We start from the raw sequence: 23,879 nt of genomic DNA on the forward strand, positions 1-23,879 counted from the left end.
GGCCGAGCGATGGGTGCGCAGCGGGGACGGCGCGTGCTGCCGTGCAGTGGCGCGGAGGTTTCGAAGGCCGTTTAAGGGCTCTGAGTGCCCATTTCCATTGTAATTACCATTTGGCTCCCTAGGTAGCTCTGAACATTTCAGCGTAGGTGTGCACATAAGCCACGTTATTACCAAATCCTGGAACAGTTCAGCAACATTAAGTTTTATGCGCCATGTTCTCACCTGATGTCACCCAACAAAGCCCCGCTGAGGTCGTTAAGGTGCTGGTGGTGGGTATCGAAGGATCTGACCTGGAGCCTTCACCTCTTACCAGTTTTTAGTCTCGTTTGTACACTGTGGATCAATAGCTTCATTACCAATAATGATCATTCATAGGTCCTTCACAACAACTGCAAATTAATTAGATGTTGCAGGAGTTCAGTTGATTCAGTCGCATGTCACAGAACTACCGAGGTGCAGCTCCACAGCAGCACTGCCAGCAGCAGCTGTTAACGCTCAGAACAGAGCCACAAACACCACATCTCTGAAACTGTAATGGACTAGCAGTGAAAAGCTTGCAAGGCTCTTTTCTGCTTTGTATTTCCGCAGCTCGCTACCAGGTACAGGATAACCCCGCGTCACACAGCTCTGCTGTGCCTGTCACGCCACCCCATCTCATCTCCAAAACGGGGCTGCAGACGCCCCGCTGGACCGAGAGCAGGGTTGTGGTGTCCTAAGCTCATCGCCATCCCCAGTGGAGATGGAGACGTAACTGTTGGAAGGCAGCAACCAAAACCACAATCCCTTACTGCGGATGGGGAGGTGGGGAGGTGGCGGGTGGCGTCTTTGAACTGCACCTGTTCACCACTGCAGAGCAGCAGCAGCAGAGTACGTTCCCCAGCACATCCTGACCCCAGCCCGGTTGCGTGTCTCACCCGTGCGCTGGCTCAAGCAACCTGCTCCAGAGACAACGAAGCGCAAGAGCAGGGGCAGAGCAGCTGTCTCCAAAAAGCTTCGCTCAAATGCACCTCAACCCAAAGGCAGCGACGTGCTGCTGAGTCACAACAGGGGAGAGCTGGGAGCTCCCCTCGGCCCTGGCTCCTTCCTGGTCTGACAGCCCCAATCTAGCATCAGTATTACCAATAAGACATGAACAACTCTTAGAGAAAGCAAGCATTTTGTCTCTATGGAAATTAAAACAAGGTGTAATATTCTGTAGTACTAAACCTTCCTCACTTTCGCCATTTTTTTTCCCAAAAAACTAACGCTTGACTCGTCTCTGGCAATGGCATCTTGGTGAGCCGCCTGCTCCTCACTGGGACATGGGACATGTCTCGGGTGCTCAGGTCCGGCCAGTCTCTAACAAAGCCTGTGGCCCCTGCACCTAGAACCGCCTGCACGCCACGTCTCGCAACGTTACACAGACAGGCCTTTCTTCCCCTGCACACACGCACGCTCACAGAACCACGATCACACCTGAAACAGATGCCCTCGGCTGAGTTTTAATTTGTGCATTCAGAAGAAATTAATGAGAGTAAATTGACTCCAAGTTAAGGTCACTGTTTCTGATGTTTTTCACTAGTGTTTTTAAAGCACTGTCTGATAATTGGATATTGATTTCAATGCCCTACTAACTGACCCATCCAGTGGTCTTGCCTCTTTCTTCATTCTCCTCTATTAAAGCATTGATGATGATAGTTTTAATTATTTTGGAACATTCCTATTTCAGAAGGGAGAAGAAACAGAATCTTTACGGAGCCCTTTTTTCATTGCAGACCCAATCAAAAGGATACAATTACTTCCATGCTGGCCAACACCAGACTGGATTCTACTTTAGTTCCCACCATGAACACTTCACTGTAATTAACAGCCCAGACACTGATGGTATGAAGAATGTGATTCACTGCTGTACAATCGAATCACTGTTTTATACATCTGTCCCCACTTAACTTCCTGGCAGTACCATAATCTCAAGATCAGTCCCAGTCTCATTAACACAGACAGGCTGACCGGCAGCGACGCTGAAGAGCTCCCAAAAGGCAGGTGGAGGCTACTTCGTGCTTCAGGTCCTGTTACGTGCACCCAGACCTGAACAACTACAGCAAGCGTTCAGATTCTCTTGTTTCCGCCGGTGTTTTCAGCACCAGAGCAAGGCGGATGAGACACGACCGTACTGCGTGAGCAAAGACCCAGCGCCTGCTGCTTGGGAAGAGGACCTGGGTCTGCACACGGCGAGGGCCTTATTAACGCACAGGACTCCCTGCCGGCCTCTTACGTGACACTGCACCCTGGCACTGAACAGGATTGAGTCTGAAATATGAAGGGATATCAACAAATAACATGTCTTGAAAGCCTCAGATCTCTATCATCTGTCATCTACTACAGCTACGCTGTATTTTTCTGATTTTCTTTCCTTTGTATGACTGTATCATCAAGTACCTCCACTGTTTCACCTCTGACAAACCCTACACCCCCCCCAAACCAGTTATGAACACCATTCCTGCTGTGTCTGGAGTTAGGGATGCAATCAAGTGCCTGCCGAACTGCCCAGCAGCGGCATCGTCGAGCAAGGCCGCCCGTTCTCCGCCAGCAGCAGCTGCATCGCGCGGTGCAGCACCAGCACCAGCAGCACCACCCGGGCCACAGGCAGGGGATTCTGTATTGACCAGCACTGACGTGTGCGTTAAGTTTGCCAGTTGGTTCAAATACGCAAAGCAACCTGTGAGAGCTCAGCACAGTCCAAGACACACCCTTTCACTCTTAAATTCTGATATGATTTTGCAGTTGCAATTGCCACAGGCGACAGTCGCGAACAGCATATCTAAGGCAGACAAATGTGATTCCGATCATTCCGAGACGTCACTAACCAAGTCTACACGTACTCGTGTCGGCACATACACACCGGGGCAGAGCAGTTACTCCAAGTTCTTTGCTGCTTTCCAGAAAAAAATAAGGATACTTGTTACAGAATGTCCAGCCCCTCATCTTCTGTCACACCAAGTGGATGGGATACTTGCATTTCTAAATGTCTACGCTTCAATCGTATCTAGGATTAAATAATTTTCATATATTTTTGTCCAACTTTTTTAATTGTCCTTTGCCTAAGATTGTTGCATGTACATATCGCAAAATGTTGTGTCTGAACTGCCTTTGAGGGGCAACGGGAGGGGAAGAAAGACACGGAACAGCACATGGCCAAAGCCAAACCCAGCCCGCCCTTCCGCACCACCAGCAAAGGGATTTACCACCGAAAATCCTACTTCAGAGCAACTCAAACCTAAAGCACGGTTATTAATTCACGCTGGAATTGTACTTCCACACTGGAAACAGCAGCAACCATCAAACCGACTAAAACATTTCCTGGCAGCAGATGTTCTGTTGCCGGTTCATTTTGTTCTGGCAAAGCTTACAAACCTGTCAGACGGCGAGGAACAAGGAGTTCCCGGTGGCTGGTCTCCGGAGGAGCCGCCTTTGCAGGGACAGCCCAGCCAGCAGCAAGGTTCAAGAACTATGTCATTACCAAGCCACAGTATCTGGTTCACAAAGAAAAAGTGCTAAAGAAAATGAAACTGCTAAAAGCATTCTGATTGAGTGGATGGCCCCAGACAGGTTTGCTTTATAAACATTAATTGCACATTAAGCTCAGCTAATTAAAAAATAAATACTGTAGACAGCAGGAAACTCCTTCTTAAAGAAACTTCTCCCGTGGGAAATGAGCCAGTGCTTTAAAATAAAAAACCAGAAACACAACAGCCACAAACCCTGTGGTGTCAGTGCCGTGCCTGTTCCAGCCAGGGAGACTCTGGAAACACCACGGAGCCGGCATCACCGCTGTGCCAAATGTGCTAAACCAGAGTGGCTGCAAACGCCAGGAGATACTTAATGAAAGGATCTCTTCATGTCCTCTTACTGCCCAACCCAACTAAAAGCCTCAGATACTGTGAGCGAAACAACACGGAAACACAAACGATCCGTTTCGGCCGCGGGGATCGCTGCTCTGCGCCCGGCTGCTCCGCGCCCGCGCTGGGGCAGGAACAGCCCTGTGCAGACGCCTCCAGCGCCCACAACCACACCAGCGCCCACAACCACACCAGCGCCCACAACCACACCAGCGCCCACAACCACACCAGCGCCCACAACCACACCAGCGCCCACAACCACACCAGCGCCCACAACCACACCAGCGCCCACAACCACACCAGCGCCCACAACCACACCAGCGCCCACAGCGCCGCGGGGCCACGCGGAGCCAGACCCTCCTTCTGCCTTCCCCACCCTGCTGGTAGCCTGCGGCCACCTCCACGGCAGGGCCCGGGCCCAGCACTGCGGCGCACCCCACTGCAGCGCGCCCTTCTACGTCATTTCCAAGGAACAGAGCAAGAATGTGAGCTGTTCAGGATCTTAGGGCTCTGTTAAGGACAGAACGGAACGGCTGTAATGAGCTGGTCTGACTGTGGGAGATGGCCATGGTGGTGACAAGCACCGTGAGGCTGGAAGTCGCAATAAAAAAGAACAATGAAAGAAAGAAACAAAGGAGAACACCACACGCAGCCTGCAGCACCTGAGCAGAGCAAAGCCCACCCGGCGGGAGCCAGGCCAGCCCCCGGACCAGCCCCATTCCGGACCAGCGCCAAAGACACAGGGCAGTTTTGCATCTAACTGGCAGTACTGAAGGGATTTGCAGTTGCTGACAGCTGTATCTTCTTAGAAAACATACACATGTAAGAACGAGAGATTAAACACATGTTCAGATGTGAATGTTAGCTGTCTATACCTGTGTACACTCCAACGAAATCTCTGCTTTCTTAACAGAGAAGCACAGACGCTTTCACCAGCGCAACGCTAAGCGGCTAACGCAATACTAGATAAAAATCAAGATGTCACGTGCATTTGCGTGAGAAGAGTCGTGCTGGTGCATCTGGGTTCACCCCCACGCTGCGCCGCAGAGCAGCTGCACAGCCCCGCGCCAGGCAGCCCTCGCTCCCGAGAGCGGGAGCCGCGCTGCTTCTGTCTTTAACCTGCTCCCCATTCAGCTCTCGGGGGAAGCTGCTCTGCAATCAGCCTTCGTGCAACACTGAACATACCAAAGAGCCCGTCTCGGTTTAAACATTACAGTAACACAAATAATAAACAATCATCATTAAGTCGTTAATTTGCTTAACAGACTCTTTCTCTCGCTGTGCAAACACACATTCTGAGTTGGAAGAGGTTTCTTTCAGCAGGGAGGTACAGTTGTACTCTCTTGTAAATGGAAACATCATGTGCCAGCGTACTCGCAACGCTGAATAATAATACTAATAAATGACAATTTGATAAATTTCTTGACAGTGCCACAAATCTCCTCTGCAAGTCATGGCACGTCTTAACAGCCAGCTCTGTTCAGAGGCTTCAGAGCGATTACAGAGCTAGCTCAGATGCCGTTTAGGTTTCACTGATAATCAAACGCTGCAACCTAAACACACTAATTGCAGTATCGGTTCCAGTGTGTACGTTATCAAATATGCATGAATCCCCTCTCCCCGGGACGCTGCTGTGGACAGGGCACCTCGTAACGCTGCAGCCACAGCCCGTGGCAGCTGTTAGAGGAATCGCTTCTTGCTGCGAAGGAGCGGGCGTTCTGACTGAGAAAGGGTTCCCGAGATCATACTGCCTGCCGATATTTTATTTTATTGCAACTTGGAGATTAAGGAAATCACATCCCCACCAGAGACTTTATTTCTGGCAGGTAAGAATGTCATATTTACTTGTTGCTAAGCTGAGGGAACGTTCAGGAGCCCTGGTAGGAACAACAGCATCCCTGGAAAGCCCAGGGTCCGTCCACACAGAGCGACTCCACCACACAGCGTTTGGAAACCAGCACTCGGCTCTATGGGCAGGGCAATCTATCCTAACAAGAAACAGGTAATCGGGAGCAAAAGGCAGCCACGCTTAGCACGGCAGCTTCTGTGCATTCACAGAGCCAGCACACAGCGCAGCTCGACACACGGGGGTCCCACACACAGCGAGTGCCAGGCTAACAGCACAGCCCATAAAAGCAGTGGCAAAACACTTCTTAAACTCTCTCATTAATCTATATATCACTTACGAAGATAAAGCTTTCATTTTACTGAGCATTAGGGCTGGTATAACCATTACCTCATTACTCCTGTTACATCTCCAGTGCAGCTACAGGTACGCAACAGAAAGAGCATCACCAAGTTCAGCTTCCCGCCCCTCCACACTAGCTCTGAAACAGGCCCAGGGTTGTCTACCTGGCATAATTTCTTCCTTCTCAGGTTTGTCTCCATGTCACCGCACTTAAAGAAATACCTTTTAATATCTTGCTACTTCCTTTTTGTTCAAAGCCAAGCTCTGCAAAATCCCTGCTGTTCTCCACACTCAAATGGACACATACAAACACACACAGAGCGTGTTTGGTTTAAATCACAGAACGAGTACAGGACAGCAAATGGCCACAATCTGCTTGCGTGGCCCAGCTCCCTACACACGAAAGGGGAACTGATTGCCTCTTCCAGCACCTGCCCGTGTCCCCGCTGCGCAGCCGCCCTGGCGCAGCCCAGGGCCACCCACTGCCCGCGGTCACAGAGCACGTCTGAGGTGTCCCAGTGCGGGACAGCGTTAGCGCTCCCAGGACAGGCTCCACATGTCCCACGTACAACAGCGAGCTCGGAAATGAAAGTTTCCATGATTTATGGGTGCTCTGACACAGTGGGAGTTAAAGACCTTCTGCTTCCAGTGGGCTCTTAACGCAGCCCGTGCAGAGCAGGGGATGAAGTCAGAACAACAGCATTTCTAAGATCTGTTTCAAACTTCCAGCTGGTTTAGCTGAATGTCCGAGATCTAATGCCCCAATGAACACTGGTTTGATGCTAAGGCATGGCAGACACGGCAGGGGGGGGGCAGAGCGCCTTTCTTCCAAGCAGAAGCCAGCCTTCAGTAGTTGTTCTTTTTCTATTCCAGTTCCATCCTTCACAAACTCAAGGAAACTTGCATCTCAAGTGAGTTCCTGTAATTAGATTTCAAGAACTGGCTGGTACTTGGGTTTCATTTACAAGTATTTTAAAGCAGCGCAATGATTAGCAGCGTTATCTGCGTTACTGCTTTAGGGGGAGTCTTCTAACAAGTTCTGAAGAGGAAGAAACCCCAGGGAAGGCCAAGGGGGCAGACGTGGCAGCAAACCCTGTGGCTCGGATGGCCGCACGCAGGTGTCGGGAGGAGGCAGGCGCTCTGCGTGGCTGCCTCCGCCCCAGAGGGGGTACCTGCAAGTCCGACAAGCCGCAGGCTCACGGGGCTCAAGTTCAAGACCACAGGAAAGGACAAGGCTTAACCACGGCAGGGCAGCCTGGGTGGGGTGAGATTTCCCCATCTTCAGAGCTACTTAGTTGAAGATCTCCCAGTATCTAAGGAACAAGAATCTCACTGGGTCAGGATCAGCACGGACCCTCATCAGGGATGGCCAACTGACCGCCCAAAGGAGACACGGTCCAGTCTGCAGGGCGGCTTTATGTGATTTCTGCAAAGTGTCACCAGGCAGGAGGCCAAAAATGGGGGCGGGGGGGCTCATTTGGGGAAATACGCAGGGATTACTGTACAGTTTCTTCGGTTTTGCATGATATCGTGCAAATGTAATTAAGTCGGTGCTTACGGCTAAAAATGAAAAAGGTCTCAGAGTCCATGTCAGATCAGCCTCTTCCCAGGTAACGAAGAGAAAGACGCCCCCGTCCCTGAAAAGAGGAGCAAATCCCAGCACAGATCAGCACGAGCAGCTCCATGAACACCAACGGAGACAGCACAAAGGGAAAAAAAGACTCCAATCCATGATTTATGCAGAGAACTCATGCTGCCAGGGTTAAATTGTCCTTGCAATTGCTAAGAAAGCATGGATGACAAAATCTGAACTCAGAAAAGATGCATCCAACACAAATAATTCTATATTAGAGCTCATCTGTGTGACAAGCAGTAAATTGATCACACACACAAAGATATTATCTGAAGAAGAACTGATCATGACTTGATTGCGTTTTCAAGTGCAAACAGAAGACTTTGTACTTTGCCAAAACTACTAATACACGTTTGCTGCCTGGAAAAGATCGATGCCGTGAAGCTGTGGGAGGAGGGCGAGGAGTGCGAGAGCCAAACCGGCTGGGAGAAAGGGCTTGAGAAGAAAAACGTTACAGTCACTGGGAACTATGGATGTCCAGAAACGCCACAGTCCCAGGCCAAGAAACTGGGAGCTGCTAAAAACCCAAGCTGGCTTAGGGGAAGTGCAAGCAGGTACGAGATGTACATATAACAAATGCAAACAAAGGCAAAGTGCTTTGTTTCAACAGAAATCTGAATACAGAAATTGCCACAAATATACAGGAAAGCCATAGATTTCTCCTTTTGCCTGGCTGTGTAAAATAAATTAAAAAAAAATAAGGATTTGATCAATACCTGTGACTGCATCAACCAAGACCTCATCTTCTGGAACAGACTCAGGCAGCTCCCCAGGTGGATTTAACTCAGTTTTGCAACTGAAAACACATCCAGAAAACCTGATGCTAACGGAAATATTCCACCATTCCCCAGAGACCCTGCCTCCCCTCCTCTCAAAGCCACCATTTTTCCATCACTGCTAAATACCACCTGTCAAGAAATAGCTGCATTTGATTGAGATGCGGAGGCATCAATAAAATAATTGCTGATGTCAGATAGCATTCTTTGCTTAGTGTTCATTCCCCTGCATGACTTAATTAACAATGCCTTCACATCAGAACAAATCAGCTCCTCTTTATTTACCTGATGTCTTCAGACAGTTTCACGGGTGTGACATGGGTGTTCCTGTATTACTTCCCCAGAGCACGGGGCAGGTGGGGGACACGGACGCGGTTTGAGCTGAGACGCCCGGATCCCTGCTGGTGTGACACGGGAATGGAGACGCAGCTCCCCCTGAGCCAGTCTGAACGCACCGAGGCTTCAGAGACAGGGCGTATGGGACAAAGCAGTTAGGAAGCAACTTACTACAAGTGCCACAGCACAGAGAAATACAATAAAGCCTAGCAAATTAGATGATACAACAAAATTAGGAGCTACAAAGAAGAGTCAAGAGTGGCACGTGAACCGTCTCCTTAGGACAAATTGTTGCACTTTCTCGAACTAAATGGACAATAAAATGTGTGCTTTTAAAATTACATTTAAAAAACTGACTAAAGCTTCCCTTCAGCATCACTTGTACTCAGAGCAGCTGAGGGTGCCTGGGGCAGAGCAGGGCAAAAAGGAGCCACACTTCTGTGCTCATCCACGTCCCCACCGGAACGAGAGCAGCAACTTCTCTGCAAAGCGCTTCACAAGTCAGACACCAGCCCCCTTACACCCACGAGCACTCAGAGTGACTCCTCTGATGCAAAAGAGACCACTCCAGATTCATACTCCTGTATGCAGGATCAAGTACTAGGACTGCATTACCTTCACCCAGCTAAAACCCTCATGCAAACCAGCTGATATTGCAAAGCAGAACATTTTCCCCACCTCCTTACACACAGTGGAAACACAGGCTGAGGTAAGTTACCGTGCCATTTACTGCTCAAGTTCTCATTTCAAAATGCAGCTTAAACCAGTGGCTCTAGACAACAGAACAGATAATCAAACAGCAACTAACCGCTTAAGCAGAGCTCTTCACCAGGTACGACGGGAGCCGTCAGAGACATTGCTTCTTAGGCCCAAGCCAAACGGTATCAATAATGAGCCACAGCAGGGCTTCTTGTTATTTACAGGAAAGTGGAAGTGGTATCGTCATTTCTTAATGGTAAATAAAGTATATAGAAGCAAAATACAAGTTTCAAATTAGATTCAGTGTTAAGTAGCATTAGTACTACACAGACATCATCTGAAGAGTTGATTAGTAAAAGCTACATTTGAAGAACAAATACGACATTTCCGAGGGACAGAAAAGCCCTTGTCTGATCCATAGTTTCATCCTCACATTGCAAGGACCGAGGTTTAAGCCACAGAGTGTACGGCCATCTTACCAACACACCTGAGTTCAAGGACCTACGAGCAGCTCCAGAACCAAAGCGAGCCCCTGCTCCTCGCCGCTGCCTTCGTGCCCCTCGGAGGCAGAAATCTGCCTCCAGAGTAACCCCAAAGGTGAGCTTTTCTCATCCACCAGAGCTCACAACGCTGCTCTCTAAATAGGCTGGAAAAGCCTCCCTCTTCGAGGCTGCACTTCAAACCCAGCAATGGAACGCTGTGGTACCGCAGAAGTGGCTGCAGAGCATTTTTACTGGAGACAGGTTAACATCCAAGCAACCCAGTCCTCCTAAAAATATCCCATGGGAGAGCTGTTAGAGTCTAATTTGGGTCTGTGACTAACATGCCTAAGTTACAGTCACTTCTCTCATGCCTCATAGGCTTCCAAGTCTATATATCATATAAGGCAACAGTAAAGTCTAAATAAGTCTCTACAGGTTCATTTATCTTCTTTAGAAAACCCAGACACCTGGCTGCACCATGTCAGTGTTCATTTTACTTAAAAAAAAAAGAATAGAAAGAAAGTGCTGAGGTTTATTCCTATGGTAATGTTCAAGGGTGGCAGAATGAACCCCTTCAGTGTTTCTAACAGCTCTATTGTGACAGATACCCAGCAGGTCTCTTCCTTTTGCCTCGAGGGCTGTGCCCCACTCACATCTGGCAGGAAAACCTGCGGTGCAATGACACCCTTGTCCGTTGTCCACCGGGCACTACTGGCCACTGAGCAGCGGTGCTGGCTGTCTGCGGGCTCCCTGCTGCTCCCCTCGCTGCAGCTGGAGCAACTCAGGACCTTCCCAGGCCCCGGGGAGACTGTACCAACCCGGGAGAAGTCAAAACCAGGACTGTGGCCTCAACACGCCACTTACCATTTATACACCAGCGAGATTACGGCCTATTAAAATTAATGAAAAATACTTCGGATTTCCAACAGATTTTGGTCTCAATTTACTGCTTCACTGGAGAAAAATTCCTTTATTCTGGTCAGAGGAGCAATGGCCTTTAACTTGGAAACGCCAGTCCTGGCCGTACGAGCCAGCCTGCCAGGCAGGCCCGCGGGACCCTATCAGGCTGCGGCACAGAACAATTTAAGCAGAACTATTTAAGCAGATTATATGTCTGTTGCTTGCTACAAAAGTTTTACTTTTGGAAGTACCATTTATTCAAGCCCCATCCGCTCCCTCTTTCGCAGTTCTGAAGGAAGCCCGAGGGTAGTGCTTTTACTTATTATGACAGGCAGGGTTCTCAGCATCTGTTTAGACAAGAGAACAAAGTGATTATCTGTTGCCATGCAACCACTAAAAATGATACATTTTTAATAGCCGAGACCAGCACAGGCAGCAGCCACATGGGCTCCGAAATTTTCAAAAGAAGAAAAAAGGGTTAATGCCTTCAGTTAAACCACTTCTCAGCAGAGGGGAGGGGAACAAATCTTCTTCGAGGCCGGGAAGAGCATTGCTGCCAGCGGGTTCTCCAGCGGGCACAAGCACGGTGACTGTCACACAGGCTGGATTTCGCTTCCCTGACCCTCCCGTGTCCACTTTGCCTGTTTCTTTCCATACCATCAAAACACTTGACCTTCCAATCCATGGATGGAAGGTAAAGCGCTACAGGCCAGCCCAGGCCACTGCCCCATCCCCGCACCCCCGGCTCTGCAGAGTCTACACAGAGATCTGTACATTAATACAATACAGGTGTTGGGGTGCACTTGTTCACTCAGGCTTGCCTGGTAAGACAGAGGAAATCAGAAAAAGACCTAGAGCAGGATCAAAGCAATCACTTGTTTCCTTTTCAGGAATTAATCTGATTATGCAGCTTGGGCACAGTGTCTAGAAGAAGGAACAGTTTTGAACAACATGACACACTTGGTATAGATCGTACAACTGATGCCTGTAGAGCAACGCCGGTTCATAGCGGCAGATTGGGGCTGTTCGGATATAGGCAACGTCACACAGCACAGCTAGTGCTGAGGTTTGCAGGACAAGATGTAATTAATGGGGTGGGTTAACGCTACTATACTCTCATACCCCTAAACGCCTTTCAAAGTCTCAGCCATAGTTAGGAGTTAGGCAAAAAAGCCTTTTAAAAATTAACCCATCTAGAGAACCAGAAAAATCCTCGAAGCAACCCATTTTTGTAAGATTAAACTGTTCCCAGGGGAAGGAAACGAGACGTGCTGAAGCCCTGGCTGCCAAAATCCTTCTCCAGAGGATGTGAGCAGAGGTTCGAAGTGTCTGGAAAATGAAGCTGTTCAGGGAAGTACGAGACCTCTTACAAATACTTTGCTACTACACCTTACCTACAAGGTCTAGTTCCGTCCCACGCGAAGCCGCTGCCAGAGGCAGGGCTGTGACCCCCCTGCGCGCTGAGCCGTCGCAACAGCGCTCCAAGGAAAACAAACACCCCCTGCTGACTCCCGGAAGCAGCCGCCTTCAGGGGTTTCACAGACACCTGAAATTGTTTCTGTACAGGTAGGGATGAAAGTCTCAACCTTAGCAGCCTAGAAGGTCATAGAACTAACCTGTAAATGAAAACTACCCCTGTTCTTCCAAAATCATTACAACCTGCAATCAGCAGATCTGGTTTTGCATTCAGAAGAAGCTTAAAACTAAGCTTTCCTAATCCCTCCCTGGGTCGCAGCGGGCGCTTTGCTCCCGGTTGGCTCTCTTTGGAGCAGCTGGCTGGCCCTGCACACGCTCTCCCAGCCACCTCGCTCCTGCCGCGTCCCTCAGGAAGCGCCCGGACGCAGCGAAAGCCCTCCTGCTGGTTTCACACCACCCGCTAATGTTGGCTGGAGTTGAACACAAATCTCTAACGTCTCTGCTGCTGTTCTGCTGCCGACCGTGCCCTGTGGTGTGAGAGCGAGGGACCGAGACCACACGAAATAGACTCTCCATGTGAAATAAACAGACATGGCACAAGACATTTAGATCTCAATACGCAGTTATTTTGATTACAATCAAGTGAACGAACAAGATCTATTTCTTCTTGCATTGTTTGTGTCATACTAACTAATTGATCTGTACTTATGAAGATAACTTATTTTTTCAGAGTGGTAATCATCACCACCACCAGGCACGTTCTGGCAGCTACCGAAATCATGATACAATTAGGAAATAGCGAAGGAACAAATTATTTCTTATTAATACATAATGATCATCATTAATACAAACGCTATTTAAAGTTAATTTAAAAGAATGGCTACATTAAGATAGCTGTGTTGCTCTAATTAAGGGGCACGAATACTCTCACCGCACCTCCCTGAGCCGAGCTGCTCCCCACCTTCGGGAAACTTCTGCAGAGTTGCACTTCCAATTTCCGCTCTTTACAACTTACTGAATCCAGCAGAACTAAGAGAAAGGCAGGCAACAAAGAGAAATAACCTTCTCATGACTTGCTCTGTCACATTTGTAGCTAGAAATAAAGTGGAAAATAAAAATTAAACAATCAGTTTTAATATCTTGGAGGTTGATTCAAGACCACAAAACCAAATAAACAAGAGTCTCTACAAGAGGATTATTCATCCACACAAAACAGGAATCAGCAGTGTTTGTCCTGACTGTGGCAGGGGCTTTCCCCGGCAGGACAGGCGGCGGGCACGGGGCACAGCGGGCACCTGCACAACGGGAACAGGATGAATCAACAATGTTAGTCCTGACTCTAGCGGGGGCTTTCCCCCAGCGGGACAGGCGGCGGGCGCGGGGCACAGCGGGCACCCGCACAACGGGAACGGAGAGCGGAGCAGGAGTGGCAGGGCGGTCCAGCCAGCACTTAACATACGTCAGAGAACAAAAAGAACATTGTTTAAAGTTGGCAGACAAGCAAAATGTCATTTTCTAATTGTCAGTGATTGCCATAAATTATAATAATTCATTATGCACAAAGAACGTAATAATAGCTTAGCTAAAATTCATGGAAGTCTTGCTGTTGGCAAAAACAGGGGCGGTAGACACGACGCCACAGCTTTGGCCATGTGAGAACACCTCCCAGATCGGAGACCCATTGAGTGTAGAGGACAGAACCTAAAGGCCACTGAATAGAGGGAAATGTCCCCGTGTATTTCTGCTGCTGCAGCCCAGGCCCCCGGGGAGCTCCCCTCACCCTCGGCCGCTGCACGGACACCGCACAGGCCTGCTCGGCGCAGACCTTCCCGCTCACAGCCGCTCCACCTGCGTGCCTGCAGCCGCCACAGCACAGGTGAGCTTTCCATGGATACGGTGGTGGTTGTTTTGGGTTTTGTTTTCCTTTTTCATCTACGTGCCCCATCTCAAAAAATCCTCTGGAATGTATTTGGTAGATGTTTCTATGTGATTTTGAACTTCCATGCAGCTTCACAGAATTTGTTAAGCATTCTTTAATTGATTTTAAGTGCACTTTTCTCATCAACAGACAGGCAATTAGGCCCCTCTAGAGACCAAAAAAAATGAATTTGTTCTCTTTATTTGATCTTGGCATCTGCTCACAGATACCAGGACCACTGCAACAGGGTCACAGCGTCGCACCAGAGCAGAATTCAGCTCCATGTATATATATTGATAAGACTTTGTGTTAGGCAGTCACTGAGGTGAAAACAGTACAAATGCTTTAGTTTGAACACCTGCCTCTCCGGGGACTTTCCAAAGCCTTCCTTCGGTTTATCAGTGGGTAACTCCTGCTAGAGCTCGCGCTGCTCCGTCCCCGAGCTCCGCGCGCCGTTTCAGAGGCTGCGGATCCAAACGAGCGGCCTCTGCGCCGGAGCCGCGTGCGGTTCTGCCCGGGGACGCAGGGAGCCCGCGGCAAACACCAGAGACGCGGTGCTGACATCAGTTTGCGTTGTAACAAGTCACTTCAGTCTTTCCTTGTGGAAAACTGCCGGATGCTCAGTAAGTTCAGAGCGGGGAGTTTTCAATCTTTTCATTTACGGACCCTAAAAACAATGTTCCAGTGAGAGTGTGGAACATTCACATTCTGCACGTGAACCTGCTTTTCCCGAGGCCTTTAGAAGAAAGAGAAAACCCAGAATGTCCACAGACCACAGGTCAAAAATCACTTGCTAATTACCTCCCTTTCTCCATCAGAGCTGGTGACGAGAGCGGAACAGGAATAGTCCGTAGGTACATGCACCCTTGCAGGCTTAAGCATCCTTAAAAGTTCCTTCATGCAACCCAAATCCTTCCATAAACAACTTTGAACAGGACAATTTCATGCTGCAAAACCCAAAGCTGGTATTTTATAATGTGGCACTCTGGTGTTTCTTTTGGTCTGATAGATCAATTATCTTGTCCTCAAAGTTCCCCCTATCAGCAGACACTCTGTCCCAAGTTTGCCTTTTAATGGAGTGCGCATTAGGTCAGGTGTCCTGAGCTGCAGAAGTGCAGAGGAAATCCAGAAATGAAAGCTCATCACTAATGGAAGGCGGGTTTTTTGTTTCTACAAGAACTGCTGCTGGTTGCTGAGACCATAGCAATGGCACAAACGAGAACCAGAGCCAAATGCTTATGCTCTAAACCTATGACACAAACCAGCATGGCACGTTCTGGTTTCATCTCCTGTTTTGATAAGTTTATGTGGTGTTAACAAAGTTGGAAGCAGCAATAGGAGAATAGTAGCAAAAGTGTTTTACTACTGGAGACTCCACACTCCAGATCCACAGACAACCGAACCAACCAGCCCGAAACACATTTACCAGCCACAAGGTGGATTTCTTAGGCCCACTTAAACCCACAACAAACGACCTACGCTGCCTTCCACCAGGCATCCGGAGAGGACCCCGTCCCCAGCGCTTGGCAGCGGACAGAACACGGGCACCCGAGGCCGCTGAGGACCACGCGGCTGCCCACGGTGCACATCTCTCCTTGCAAGGGGATTTGGTCGCTTGAGTACAAGTGGTTCGCAGCTTAATCAAATCACAAGGCACACAGCTTTAGCCTTCCAGTTCGTGTAAATAGAAAAGTCATGGTGACTTAGACAATAAGCTTCAAGTACTAGTCATAAATCACAAGCATCGATTAATGTTCTAGTTGGTGTATATTAAAAGTCCATACTTCTACCCTGAACACATCCACTGAAATACAGTATTAGAACTTGGAAAAACAAAGAATTTAGGAAGGGAAAAGATCACACTTAATTGTCCATGAAAATTTCAGCCAACTGCAGGTGTACTTAATTAACATCTCATTAAAAAAACCTCTTGAACTTCAAATAAGCCGTCAGCCTTGTATAGTGTAAATGAAGGGTATAATTGATAGCCACAGCAGTGCTGGGTTAAGTGCTTTAATAACATTCTGGATCTCCAGAGAAAGTCAGCTCTGTTTCATCAATATAAAGAATCCATGCCAAAGAAGTTTCACAGTTTAAATGAGTTTTCTGCGGCTGCAGCAGAATGGAGGCAATAAAGTCAGGGGGAAACTCAGCATAATGCAGCAGGAGGTTTTCTGCTTGCTTCTGGAATACTTTTCTCTATTTCCACTGTTTTCAAAGCACAAACACAACACACACCTTATTTTCTTTGATAGGCTAATGGGTACAGATTATCCACAAAGCATGAAATACAATGCATTTCCAAACATGTGGCCCCAATTCTGATCTCACTTAGGAAAGTCTTTGCCAGAGGCAGATTAGTGACGCTGATGTAGGACACAGCAACCCTGCCCACCAGCAACCGCCCAGCACACGATGCTCAGTTCCACAGCACCTGATGCAGCTGCAGCCTGGTCCTGTGGGCACATATTGCGATATATATTCCCTGCAACAGAATTATTTCAGAAGTGTCAGAGATCAGTATCTCATCCCTCTCTGCCCCATCCAGCCAATCCTGAACACTTTGGGAAGGTCTGAGTATAGGGCAATGGCGTAAATCTAGACTCCTAGAACACTGATTGACGAGACACGGAGGAGGAAGATATAACAAGCTGTTTGATCCCTGGCCTTTCGCTCACTGTTACTGCTCTGGCCTTTTTACAGCAGAGGCTCGCCAGGTGCAGCAGCTGGAAAAGAGCACCCATCTTCCCTGTGACCGTGTTTTCTGTCCTCGAGGGAAAGGAGAGCTGCCGGTTCTGCTGTGCCTGCAGGAGGACACGCAGCTCCCGCTCCGCCCCCTGCGGCCACCGCTGCCCGCGGGTCCGGCAGCGCGTCCCCAGCGCCGGCGGCAGCGCCCGGCCCTGCAGCTGCTGCGCCTGCGGGGCTGCACGCCACGGGGCGGCCGCACCTCGCTTCTGATGCGCTCCAGAAAAGCCAATGCACAAAAACGATTCTCCGGTCACTTTAAACCTGGTCTGCACCCTCCCTGAAACGTAATGGCCAAGTTTAAAACAAGAATCTAATCAGTTTGGACTTCACATTTTATCCTAAAATGCGCCTGCTTCAAAGAACACTTGTGGAAATAGTAATTACTACATTACACGTGCATGTGATACCAAATCAAAAATACACTTAAACTGCAGGAAAAAGACCCCATCGTGAAAAATATAAACCACCAAAGCTCCCATAGGATTTTCTAAAATCAAAGGTTCAAGTGTCAGAAGTGCTTGTGTGTGAAGTCATTCATGCAATTAAACAAGCGACTGAAAACATCCAAGCACGCAGTGTGTTTTCCACTCGTCCGGAGTGTCCCTGGGAACGCCGTGGCTGGGCGGGCAGCGCTCTGGGGCTGGCGGGAAGCCCCGCAGCGGCCGCGGGCGCAGCGCACGGGCAGCAGAGAGCGCAGCGGCCGCTCGGAGGCAGGAAGTCTCCGAGCACATGTCCCACCTTCTCTCTCTCATTGCCACCAGCACGGATCATCACACGGATGAAGAGCAGCAAGATCTACTGGCTTTGACCACGTACTTTATCATATTCTGATCATCCCACAGCAGGGAGGAACTGCACCTCAGAAGTGCCAGTCACACCCTGGCAATGAAACCGTGCTCATTTGAGCTGTCACAACGCCGCAGCTCCCGGGAGACAGCACTATTATTTGTCTGCTGAACTGAGCCTCTGTCGTTATAGGCTTTAACAAAGAAAACAGAGGGGATTTCATATTGGGCATGGCTGGAGTTGACTTATTTGCTTATCTTGTGAGAGCTTGCCCTTTTCAATATCCCTCACATCACACAGACATTTCCCGCATGCAGCACAGCTTCGTAACCTGCTTCACAGGAAGAACCGGCCCGAGTTCAAAAGAGAAGTTTCCCCCAGCACCTCAGCAACAGCTCAGAGAACGATCCTGAATTTGTATGCAGCTCCGCGCAGAAATCCGTAACTCCACTAAATGGAGAAGTTCCGCAGGGAGGAGGAACAAAAGCCACCAGAAATCCCACATGTCAGCAGCACTGCCACCCAGCACTAAAGCCCCGTGAGGAACGCAACGCGTCTGCGGCCTGACACGTGACAACCGAGCTGCCCCCTGCCTGCCAGCTGGGTGCTGCTGCTGGCGCCAGCTGCTCCTCGTGCCCACCCGAACACACCGGCGCTATCGGAGTTGGGACATCGGGCTCAAAGACTCAGGCAAGGCTCTTGCTGAAAATATCATTAACTAGATACAAAATCCATTCATAACCCCAGTTTCACATAAAAAAAATAAAAAGGCAGAACTTTGACAGGAATTCTGCAGATGGAAATTGCAAAGGAAACCAGGTCTTTAATTTTTAATACATGGGAATCGTGACTCAATTCTGCTGCTCAGCCAGAAGTTCAAGGAGAGATTTAATACCTACATAATATGAGTTTAGATACTAAATCAGTCTTGAAAACCTACCAGTTGGGTCATTTGGAACTGGACAGGGAAAAAGCATTAGAGAAAAAATTTTCCAATGGTAAAAAGGATTTCTCCAATCTGCTTCCTGCCGACGAGACTGCAGCATGCGGAGCCCGTCCCAACCCAATACAGCGAGCTCCACGCATTTAAAAACAAAGAACACTCATTTGTGTCACCCCACTGAGTTTTAAAAGAACTTCTCAGTGAAAGTATCACTTCACAGTTCAGTACAAATTAAAGCTTTTTTGATGCAACTGAGCTCTGTCCTTTTCTCTCGCATCCTTCATGGTGCAAGCGCCACTTCGCATCGTAAGGCCACTGCGAACTGTACCACCACGAGACGCCGTTTCCCACCTCCTGAGATCAGCTGCATCCTCCACTAAACGCTTGTTTTCTGTTTACCTCCTGCATGTTGACATTTCACCGTGATTCCAGGTAGCAGTGCATTTAAAAGACAACATTACACATCAGACTTTTATCAAGCATGGCCAATTATGCAAATCCTGCCTAGATTTATTTTTAAAGAAAAGGAAGATTGATTGCAGAGATTTACCATTTACACAGACACTGATTTAGGAGGGTGTTTCAACTGCTAATGCAACTAACAAAGATGTGGGATTTGTTTGTAAACTTCAGGTCTACAAAATTGAATGTCAACACCAGATAATTATCATGTCCTATCCAAAATGCTAAATTTAATCAAAAAACTCTTTGTAGTACATCAACAGTCAGCATTAGCCTTAATGAAAGTTGATTATGATGCTGTCTGTATGTAAAATGTAAGTACCAGTCACACAAGTAACAGATACCTCAAGCAAAAACAATGCACCATTTCTCCCCGGTGCCTGGCATGAGAAGTATGACAACGGCATCACATCCAATTGACCTCACAGACGTTGGTGCTTCAGGCAGAGGGATCAAACTCATCTGAACGAGGGCCAGATTCCATATTTAATTATGGCCTGTGGGCTTGAGCATTAATTCAGGACACTGTTCTCGAGGAGAACGTGAGCTGAAGGGAGTGAAGACCACGGCCTTCACAATAAATAATTAACTATTTGGTCAGCAACACCTTATGATGTTCACCCAGAACATTCTCAATGCTGCTTCTGAACTTTTTCTCTCTCCTCTGCCCCATCCTTCCCGCTTTTATCCATCCTCTTCCATTCTTCACCTCTCCTTTGCCTTCCCGCGCGCCTCTCCTGCCGCCCTGCGCCGTGCCACCACGGGTCCCTCCGCCGCTGCTGCAGCGCATCCTAGAGCTCCCCGCGGCCCCCGCGTCTGTTTGACACGCTGCTCTCCCTGCCGTGCGCCATAAACAAAGAGCCTGCTCGTACTCAAAATAGTTTATGCTCCCAGTAGGAAAAAGACATAACAGAAAGATTATATTAAACCAGATAGTGTTAACATATGTCTCTCCTTGTTGGAGTTTCCTGTCTCCTGGGGATAACCAAGGCTGCCTGAATTTTCCAGGAGAGGGAGCACAGAAGTGCCTGCACACCCAGGACAGGTCGCGCCAAGACTCCCTCCTGGTGGCAAGAAAGCCCTGTTACCTCCATCAGGAGCGGGACCAGCGCCTTCCACAGCTGGGACTGCTCAGGTTTTTCTCCTTCTCAACAAAAAATCGGGTAAATGCAACAGCAGGTCAGTCTGGAAACTCAAGGCCACAACAAGCATTTGCCATCTCAAGCAAACCTTTCTCCTCACATCCTGTCTCCCAAGAAACCCCCTTTGTAAGTAAACTCACGGACTCCTACAGGAAACACCCATCACCAAGGCCAACATGCAGCATTTCCTAATGATTATCTACTAGTACCACAGTGGTTCCAGAACCATTCCTGTTCCTCACGTCCACGCTGAAAACCGTCAATCCTCAAACTTCCTTCTTTTGTAAAATGAGATTGCAAAACAGAAAAGCACAACAGCTTTGTGTTCCAGATGATGCATTTTAAACAAGGACACCAGGCACAGCAAAGCCAAGAAAAAGCCAGTCGTTTTAACAGAATGAAACTTTGCTTCAGCTGCTGGTTTTGTCAAAACTGCCAAGGAAGCTACAAAGCACATGGACGGTGATGCAGGACCACGGTGCTCGGAAGCCGTACCAGCGCACAGTGGTTTGGTAACCGTATCATTTCAATCTCGCTTCTCTCTTTCCCCAAAACTTTAGTATCCTGCGATATCCGACTTCTCTTTCCAGCCTATATATCACCCCCCTGAATTATGTGTGTGCATTCTAGCACATACGGGAAAAACTTTATTTCCCTTCTGTTTGCCCCAAGCTATTTACAGGTCAATTCTAATGATGGACATGAGAACTAAGATTCTGCCAGAGGATTTGAGTTTCCAGCTCCATTTGACTTCCAGGCAGTCCCTCACCCTTTTGGAATTTGCAGCAGTTACAGTTTCAAACAGTGGTTCTCACATTCTTTAAACAGAAGTAATCATACAAAAATCCTCAAAAATAAACCAAGTCTGCATCAAGCAATTTATGCCGTTCTCAAAAAATAGAGATCTGGTGAAAATATGAATAATTGAATAGGACTTTGTTTCCTAAAGTCTTGTGGAATATTTCCTTTGTTGGAAACCCCCTGGGGCCTGTGCTACCGACAGCACTGTCAGTTAAACGCTTCCATTGCCATACGCTGCCCCAGAAGCCGCTGTGCATTTACTGCTCGTGTCACATACCTTGCTCTCAAGTCTCATCAGTGCCGCTCGGGCCGGGATGTCTGAAGGACCGCGGGTGATCCATCACAACAGCTACCAAAGGAGCAGCCAGTGGCCTTGGAAATGGAACTGGAGGGAAAAAACAAACAAACATATAGATAGATAGATAGATATATCTGTATATAGAGAGATAAAAGAGTTCCCCTATGTGGATTTCCTTATAAGGAGCACATGAGAACCAGTCTGAACGCTCTCCTGCTTTCACCCTGGGAGAAATCTGCCAAGGATGGAAATAAAGGAGTTCCTCCTCCTGCGCATCAACTTTAATGGCTTTTGCTCTGCCGACCCTTGCGTGGCCCTCAGACACGAGTACCACCTATGTACAGCAAGCTGGCCAACAGCACAGGGAACGAGCCGGGTGTGAGCGCAGACGCTGCCCGGGCGCTCCGGGAGCGGGGTCTCTGCGGACACAGCCGAGACAGCGGAACCGCTCGAGTTACACAAAATGCATTCAGCTTGCCAGCGCGCCCCAACGAGGAATTGTTCGGGAAGTTACAAGAACAAGTTCAAATGCATTCTAGACTAACGCCATCTGTTTGCAGCACAGTTACCAACAAAAAGAAAGTTTCACGAAAAAATTATTCGCTGCAGGTTCTCTTGCCATTGCTTTTCATTAGTTTTGATAAAACATACACTTCCATCTACTTCACTCACCAATCCTTTGGACAGATCAACCTTTCCATGCAATGTATTTTAACTAACCAGTAACAAATCCCGAGTAACCAAGCAGTCTTTATGCTACGAAATCAGTGCCTATCAGAGCCTGCAAATAACAATCCGGGTTCCACTTCTTTACTGAGAACAACCAATTCCATCTGCAAAACGTCACCTTGGGTAACAGACATCTTAAAATTATACATATCTTATATGTTGTAAGGTATTGGGCCTTGTTACAAAGCTAAAGTTTTACAAACACTTGAAACACACTAATCTCTTATTGTTTACATACAGCCAAGCGTCTGTGTACCCATCCACTATATTTGCCTTAAGTACCTCATCACGAATGAGTGAAATCATTCATGAACACTTCAGTACCTATGCGTTCTTACGTTCCAGCTATCGCATGTGTCATCTAGAATGAATACTTCAAGTCAATCAGACTATAATAAGCAACTGTCTGTCTCCAGCTGCCATACACCATACATGAAATTATTCAATATACATCAATTATTTGGAACAATAGAAACAGAGTTATTGCAGAGAGCACTGTCAAAGTAACATTCTGCTCCGTTATTTGGCTGATGTTCACCAGGCCAGCAATCTAACGCTCCCATCATGGTTGTTCCAACCAACACTACATCATTATCCACAAATACAGCCTTAAACCAACATCTTTTTCTACAGCAATACCTCTGGCGATTCAGGCTCCAGTGTAATCGTTGTGTTTAGTACCCGGAATGTCTGAGGCGTGTAACAAATTAATTGTCTCTCCTCATGGACAGTAAATATTAGTAGTGAAGAACCGCTGGCGTAACTCATACAGCTGCTCTGTTTCACCGTGTTTATTGGTGTTTCATCTGTTCACCCATACGGGCTGCCTCATTTCTATAAGGAATTACTCAATATTGGAGATTCACGTGCTGGAACATTCCATACACTCGTGCTTGTGATTATTATAATTAGATGCGCGCACCAAACCGGCGCTCATCAAACCCTGAACAAATAACCTGCACAGCCCTTCAAGAGCTTCACATTTTAACACACCCTAATTTATGTTTGGAGTGCTAAAACACTAATATCAAGAAGTAATTGGCTGACATTTAGCAACCCTATTAAACTAAACTACGTTAACGTAAATCTGCGTTAGCAGGGAATAGCCGGTTGTCACCTACAGCATTTTATTCATTGTTTCCTTTCCTTTTTCCCCCCCTCTGTGGCCTGGAACTTCAAGCAACAAAACAGATTCACGGTTTGGAAAAGTCCTGCCGTTCTGCTGTTGCCAGCACAACCAGCTCAGCGCTCCCACCAGCCAGCCCTGCTGCGGCACGCGGCCGGCCGACGGCAGAGCACGGGCTCCGCCTCGGGACGCGCCCGCGGCCGTCGCACGAGCGCCGGAGCACCGACCACCCCAGCGCGCGGCCCTCGGCGCGAGCGGGAGAACACGTCAAACAACCACCGGAGCCAAATCACACAGAAACCCTCCGAGCAGCCCAAGGAATCGCAGAGCGCTGAAATTCACACCGTGCTGAAAACGTTTTCCAGGAAACTTTAGCTGCGTGGTCTTAAAGTAAGAGACTAAAGGGCCTTCCTGATGCCCCCTGCCTGCCAGCTCCCGCACGGGCCTCCAAAGCGCTACCAGCTCTAATCATGTTATTCAACTCCGCTACATCAGCCCCACGCCCAATGGGGTCTTTCCATGACACCTTCTAGAAATATATTCATCTCTAGTGCTTTAAAAAAAAAACCAACAAACCAAAGCCCCACACCAAGCCCACCAGCACACCCCCACACACCT

General features: G+C 48.3%; 1 long non-coding RNA gene across 4 annotated transcripts in view; it reads right to left on the reverse strand.

The window, feature by feature from the left end:
- The window catches only part of LOC110356114 (uncharacterized), a 157,608-nt gene that overhangs the window by 83,158 nt on the left and 50,571 nt on the right, over positions 1–23,879 (reverse strand). For all 4 annotated transcript variants that reach the window (XR_010466417.1, XR_010466416.1, XR_010466421.1 and 1 more), the window contains one exon: positions 21,386–21,493. This is a non-coding gene — a long non-coding RNA (uncharacterized LOC110356114). The remainder of the gene's footprint in view (positions 1–21,385; positions 21,494–23,879) is intronic.

This window comes from Columba livia, chromosome 15, assembly GCF_036013475.1.
Source record: "Columba livia isolate bColLiv1 breed racing homer chromosome 15, bColLiv1.pat.W.v2, whole genome shotgun sequence".
Classification (NCBI taxonomy): domain Eukaryota; kingdom Metazoa; phylum Chordata; class Aves; order Columbiformes; family Columbidae; genus Columba; species Columba livia.